General features: G+C 41.4%; 1 protein-coding gene across 4 annotated transcripts in view; it reads right to left on the reverse strand.

Moving 5' to 3' along the window:
- The window catches only part of usp9 (ubiquitin specific peptidase 9), a 55,565-nt gene extending 53,810 nt beyond the window's left edge, over positions 1 to 1,755 (reverse strand). For 2 of the 4 annotated variants that reach the window (XM_089003244.1, XM_089003243.1), the window contains exon 1: positions 1,237 to 1,755. The gene's annotated coding sequence lies outside the window, so the exon portion shown is untranslated. The remainder of the gene's footprint in view (positions 1 to 1,236) is intronic. The other 2 variants (XM_089003246.1, XM_089003245.1) reach the window with 1 other exon arrangement.
- Between the last annotated feature and the right edge of the window lie 5,499 nt (positions 1,756 to 7,254).

Here is a 7,254-nt window from a genome sequence, read left to right on the forward strand (position 1 = left end):
TAAACTTAATTTCGACCGGCCTTTTGGACTGAACCGGCTTTACCACATTCGTGAATTCAGTGCTAAGTACGAACCGATAACGAATGATTAGAGTCCGTGGCAGAAAGAAGTAGACAGTGGCAATCATGGAAGGAAAATTGGCCTTTTATTCAATTGCAGCAAATGGCTGTCATATTTTACGTCTGCTTTTCAGAGTGGAGACGAGGGAACGTCCAAGGCGGCCCCCCAAACAGCCGACCGCCCGTGAAGGCCTTATCGTCAAAAGCGAATTGCGTTGAGACGTGCAGGCCTCATCACCACTCGGCCAGGCCTGGTATTACGTTAGCCGCTCTCCTAGCATAGGCATTGAAAGGCGAATGACAAGTGGGGAAATATGATTATCGCCCCACACTACTACCGACGGACGCTGGGTGTAATTATGAGGCGTTCCCCGTAGCCCAAGTTGTGCTCCCGAGTCGCCATTCGAGGTTTCCTTAAGACATGCTAACGATGGTTTACCCGTCGGCGCTAATGTCCCCGAGTTGATGCAGTTAGCTAACCTTATTCTATTTTGATAAGTACCAGGTTCATCTGACACAACGTTTTAGCATTTTATTCAACCTGTGTGTAAACAAACTATAGTGAGCAAAGACAAAACCATTGTTTTGTGAGTTGGAGAAGCTGGCGCTGCTCATAAATAACACAAGAGCCTCCAACCGAACACAGGAGTAGTCTATTTCCTGAAATTGACTAGAGTTCGAACTAGCGTCCAAGTTTTCAACTTCGATTATCGGTATACTTTCATTTATACCGAAACGACAGGCATTTAATATAAGGTACAATGTAACAGGTATATTCAACGTATAGGTTGAGGAAAATTGTTAAATTCGTCATACAGTTAAAGACTACTATACAAAATATATTATCGAAACTGTCCAGCTAGTAGACAGCGTCATCAATGTACTGGTCGCTAGCAGTAGCCCGGGTCCAGTCATAAACCCGGGCGAGTTTCTGGAAACGGACGTGATGTTTAGACAATGAGTTGCATTTTAACCACAGTAACACATGGTTACACAATGAAAAGACGATAGTTGTGTGTGGGAAACCTCCCAATACATGAAAAGCACATATGACACAAATACTACAATTGGTTATCTGCCGGGCACCAAAGCAGCTGACGCTAGTAACTTCCTTGCGGTGCGGCTAACAATCACACCTCTAGGGTTAGCCTACGGAGCTAGTTAGCGAACAACTCACCAGGAATTTGATAGGACTTCTCTATTCACCGGCTACATCCAACCTTGCGCGGCGGTGTCGTCGTATATTATATAAACGTGGCCTGCCTGATGTTGGTGACGGTTTTTATTGCAGGAGACACCGACCCGCTGTTAGAAATATATTTGTAATTCCGACGTTTCACCACTCTTCTGGGTGTTTTTCCCTGCGTCACCGGCCGGCGCAGTCACAGCCCTAGACTCTCGACCGATTTCTGGGGCTTGTCACTTCGGTCCCAGCAGTAGTCACTCACACACAACTTGAATCAGTTCAACATGGCGAAACGCAGTCTGGTGCAAGCGGCGTTCCGGTTAAAAAAAGGCCAGATCAGCGAGTCCCAACTCCAAAAGCGCTAGACTCCGTCAGTCAGGAGAGGTTGCGCCGCGGCCGAGTACCAGCCCAGTCAACACAACATCAGATGAACGGAAAGTGCATTGAACTGCTCCTCAGTCTGATAGCTAGAAGTCCGACTCCGACAAGCTCCATATCCGTGGTTTTGCTAAAACTGGCCGATGAGCTCAGCCCGAAAGACCATAGTCGTCAACCATTTACTCATGCTGCGTTCCAGATACGCACGAAAAGTCAACTATTTCGACTTTTTAGCAGGTGCACACATTAGGACATTCGGAAAAACGACAGACCTTAAACCCTATTTGCAAAATGGCTGCCTAGACTGTCAAAAAGAAATTAATTCATCCAGATTGTTTTTAGCACCCTCCGTCCGTGGAGGGGGTTGTCTCATTCCTACTTTGTAATAGTTTATATGTTTCCACTGCGATATTCATAGTTGATGTTGCTTACCTATTAGTCGCCGCAATCCAGCGTTGAGTCGAACGGAAAACTGCTACCTTAGATGTCTAAATTACACAGATGACTATAATCGCACGAATACTTTTCAAACTAAGAGCGTGTTGATGTCGGTTAACTCTGAAACATGTCGTTTGTTCGCATACCCTCGTGTGGTTCGGCGACTACAGCAACGATTTATATAAAGATGCCGTTGCAGAATTCTTTGAAGTCTGTGATGTTCATGCGCGTATCCCCTTTATGTGTATTCGGTCGAGAACATGGACGTACTTGTGGTCTCACCCTCATGTTTTTTTTCTCCAACTGTTTGATTTTAGATTGCTGTATGTATCCGCACAGGGCATTGTAGGGTTTTAATTGTGTGCTTTTCTTCGACAACATATAGGATTTTTTAGATGCCTATTTGTATACGTACGTGGTATTGTGTGGTTTTAATGGTGTGATTTTCTTCTCCAACTGATTATAGATGCCTGTTTGTATACACGCGTAGATATTGTAGTGTTTCAATCGTGCGTGATTAATACAGAAGGGGGTCATTAATTATACCACTAAGTTAGTTTTTCACGAGGCTGTAGCCGTTGAGGAATGAGCACACACGACTAAATGTGGAGACGTGTTTATTCCAACGGCTAACAAGTGGATCTGAACTGAACAGCAAAAGCAGTGCAATACATGCAACATGAACTCCCCCCTCCCCTGCACCTGCTGGGTGAGATGCCTGGTCCTAGTGCCCGCTACAAGGCAACCATTTGGACTTCAACCATTTGTTTCTTTCGTCCGAGTGTAAGGGCACGAGTGAATTACTCTTCTTCTTTTCCTTTCGGCTTTTCCCTTCAAGGGGTCGCCACAGCGAATCAGTAACCTCCATCTTCAGAGGTATGCTACGCATGTTTGTTTTGGCCCAGCTTTTACGTCGGATGCCCTTCCTGACACAACCCTCTGTATTTATCCGGGCTTGTGACCGGCACAAGAAGACTTATGTCCCTTTGTGGCTACAGAACAAGCAACTCGCTCAGTAAAAGGCTCCCAAACACAAAATGGTCATACTATAAATAAATTATATATATATATATATACACTATATTTTATATATATATATATATATATATATATATATATATATATATATATATATATATATATATATATATACACTTTTTCGCCTTACACTCTGGGAACCAATTAAGTTCGTAAGCCAATTAAGTTCGTAAGCCAAGGTACTGTACTTTATTTTGTCTTGCGTTTTATATATATATATATATATATATATATATATATATATATATATAAAAACTTTATTTTGTCTTGCGTTTTATATATATATATATATATATATATATATATATATATATATATATATATATATATAAAACGCAAGACAAAATAAAGTTATATATATATATATACGCATATATATATATATAAAGTATATATATATATATATATAAAACGCAAGACAAAATAAAGTACAGTACCTTGGCTTACGAACTTAATTGGTTCCCAGAGTGTAAGGCGAAAAGTGTGTATCCCAAAAAATAATTTCTCATAGGAAACCATTAACATAAGAATAATCCGTTCCCAGGTCCCCATAAGACATAATGTTCTACTTTCTAATTTTGTAAGCCTTAAAACTACACCAAATATACCTTATTTTATGTATAATAAATGTGCTGTGGTCTTATAATTAAAGAAATAAACTGTACTGTATAATAAGGTTGTTTTATTTACCTTTGTGATGGTCGTTGATGGCTTGATGGAGTGTTTCATCAGCATTAAATACTTGATGAGGAACGTAACCTTCTTTAACCATCTTGAGTAATGATCCCTTGTAGGTGGTTTATCTGTGATAGTTGTATCTAGTTCCTTATCAATTGTGTTCTGTTTATCCGGGTTGATAGCTTTTTGCATCAAGTGTACAGATAGCTTGTGCGGGTTGTTTGTGGAGCCTGATTGATGTGATATTTTAACCTTGCAGTCTACACTGTCCCTTTGAACTATCAAAGTTGAAACTCACTGTCGCCTGCCTGTCCCTTTAATGTTTAAACCACCCCCCCCCCCTCACTGCTGCGTTCTTGACCAATCACGTGGCTTTAACCGAAGAGTGGGGGCAGGGAATAGAGGACACACATCACTCATTGAGGCAGTTCCGTGTACGAAAAAAGTTCGGATGCCAAGGTAAAGTTTGTATGCCAAGGTAAAATTTTCATAAATGTAAAAGGTCATCAGCCAAGGGGTTCATAAACCGAGGTATCACTGTATTGGAAATCGGTTTCGTCCCACATTCCAAAAAACATGCCCGTCAGGTTAATGGAACATTCAAAATTGTCCCGAGGTGTGATTGTCAGCGTAGATACCGCGATTTTCTGGTGCATCAGTTCAGGGTATGCCCACCGAGTGCCCGATGACAGCTGGAGGAGGCGCAAGCATACCCTGCGACCCTTTGACGGAATACATATCAAAACCATCAGAAGATACTATGCAGATGTGAGTAGTACCAGAGAAATCAAGGTTGGATAACATGAGAGTTTTGAAAGGTGCTTAGAAATCAAATGTATTACAGTAAAGTCTCGTTATATCGATATTCAAGGGAGTCCGAAAAAATATCGATATAACCGGGACTATCGATATATCCGACCCCGTTTGCATGTAATTTTCTCCGTGCGTGCATAGAAATAGTATCGATATAACCGGGACTATCGATATATCCGATATCGATATAACGAGACTTTACTGTATTATTATCTCATCTCATCTCATCTCATTTTCCGTACCGCTTATTCCTCATTAGGGTCGCGGGGGATGCTGGAGCCTATCTCAGCTGTCTTCGGGCACGAGGCGGGGGACACCCTGAATTGGTTGCCAGCCAATCGCAGGGCACACAAAGACATACAACAGTCACTCTCACACTCACACCTCGGGACAATTTGGAGTGGTCAATCTGCCTGCCATGCATGTTTTTGGAGTGTGGGAGGAAACCGGAGGACCCGGAGAAAACCCACGCGGGTCCGGGGAGAACATGCAAACTCCATTATTATTATTATTATTATTATTATTATTATTATTATTATTATTATTATTATTATTATTGCTATTATTATGGTAATTGCAACATTGGAAGAAGACTATGTGGTCAAACTGCAACCGAAGAAGTGGAAATGTTTCAGACGATGCTAAGTCTATATTGACGGAAACACAGGGGAAATAAAACATTATTGTTAGATTATATTGTAATCAGCTCTCTTAAAAGTCAATTCTCTTCCCACCTTCAAGTCCCATCTCAAATCCCACCTATTTACAACTGCATTTAGCTCTCTCTTGTTTCTATTTATAATTATATTTTATTTATTGCATTCTATTCGTGATTGTATTTTATTTATTATAGTACCTATGCTTGTCTGTGACTGTGAAGTGTCCCTGAGAGCTTCGAAAGGCGCTTAAAATGTAATGTAGCATGGCCTGCCACAGGAGGTGCTGCAACATTTCTACACGGCTGTCATCGAATCCATCCTGTGTTCTTCCATCACCGTTTGGTTCGGGGCCGCCACAAAAATGGACAAAATCCGACTTCAACGGACAGTTAGGACGGCGGAAAAAATCATTGGCACCGCCCTACCCACTCTCGAGGACTTGCACACTGCAAGAATCCAAACTAGGGCGCGGAAAATCCTACTGGACCCTCCGCACCCTGCCCACCACCTTTTCCAGCTACTCCCCTCAGGCAGGCGCTACCGATCCATGCGCACCAAATCCAGCAGACATTTAAACAGCTTCTTCCCCCAAGCCATTAACTCTTTGAACTCTTTCAACAGTAGCCAAAATGGAACTGTATAGTGCCACTTAGCAGTTTTTTTGACAACGATACTAGTGCAGCGTGTTCTACCGGAAACAAATTCCTTGTGTGTTCTACATACTTGGCAATAAAGATGATTCTGATTCTGATTCTGATTCTTCTGATTCTGATTCTGATGTATTATTATTATTCTTCTTCTTTTCCTTTCGGCTTTTCCCTTCAAGGGGTCGCCACAGTGAATCAGTAACCTCCATCTTCAGCGGTATGATACGCATGTTTGTTTTGGCCCAGCTTTTACGTCGGATGCCCTTCCTGACACAACCCTCTGTATTTCTCCGGGCTTGGGACCGACACAAGAAGACTTATGTCCCTTTGTGGCTACAGAACAAGCAACACGCTCAGTAAAAGGCTCCCAAACACAAAAAGGTCATGAGCACAGCAACAATCAAAAAAGCAAAACTATACTCACCATTTGATGACAATGCTCTGATCTTACCATGAAATGGGCATGTCTTTCCCTTACCATGAAATGGGCATGTCTTTCCCTTCCTCCATCATGTATTAAAGGTGTATTATTATTATTATTATTATATTTATTGTCATGAGACAGCAGCAAAATGGACATTTGATGTTGGTGATTTATAATGTATTATCATTCCTAGTGTTGTTTGCATACTAGCCCAAAACATTTGAATTTGATAAGAGTTGATAATGATATGCTACACTGCAAAAACAAGATTTTGTCTCATCCATCTTGGTTTAGGACTATGTTGTGTCTGTCCCATGACATCGTCGCTTTTTTATATGTGATGTCACTTTTGATCTTTCTCAATTAATCAAAGTGATGACCATAATTAAAATAAAAGTTTGACCATTGCAAAGGCACATGTATTCTTTTACCATACTGGTGTCAAATTTAAGGTCTGGAGGCGTTAAAGCAAATCATGCGCATCAACTTCATGTAAATTTTCCACCATTAATAACACTGAGAAACACAAGCATGTTTTTACCAGTTCTCATTATCTTGTAGTTTCAAAACTACAAACTAAATTCCACTGATTTTGGGATGATGTGTAAAACATAAATTACAAAAAAAAAAACACACATTTTCTGAGCTGCTTCTTGTTATGGGGGTTGCAGACCTGCCAGAGCCATTCCTAAGTCTTCTTCTTTTCCTTTCGGCTTTTCCCCTCAGGGGTCGCCACAGCGAATCAATGTCCTCCATCTATCCCGGTTTTGTGCATCCTCTTCTCTCACACCAGCTACCTTCATGTCCTCTTTGACCACATCCATAAAACTCCTCTTCGGTCCTCCTCTCGGTCTCCTGCCTGGCAGTTCAAGGCTCAGCATCCTTCTCCCGATATAGTCACTCTCTCTCCTTTGGACATGTCCAAACCATCTCA

Source organism: Hippocampus bargibanti, linkage group LG08 (assembly GCF_051943395.1).
Source record: "Hippocampus bargibanti isolate YZ-2025 linkage group LG08, ASM5194339v1, whole genome shotgun sequence".
Classification (NCBI taxonomy): domain Eukaryota; kingdom Metazoa; phylum Chordata; class Actinopteri; order Syngnathiformes; family Syngnathidae; genus Hippocampus; species Hippocampus bargibanti.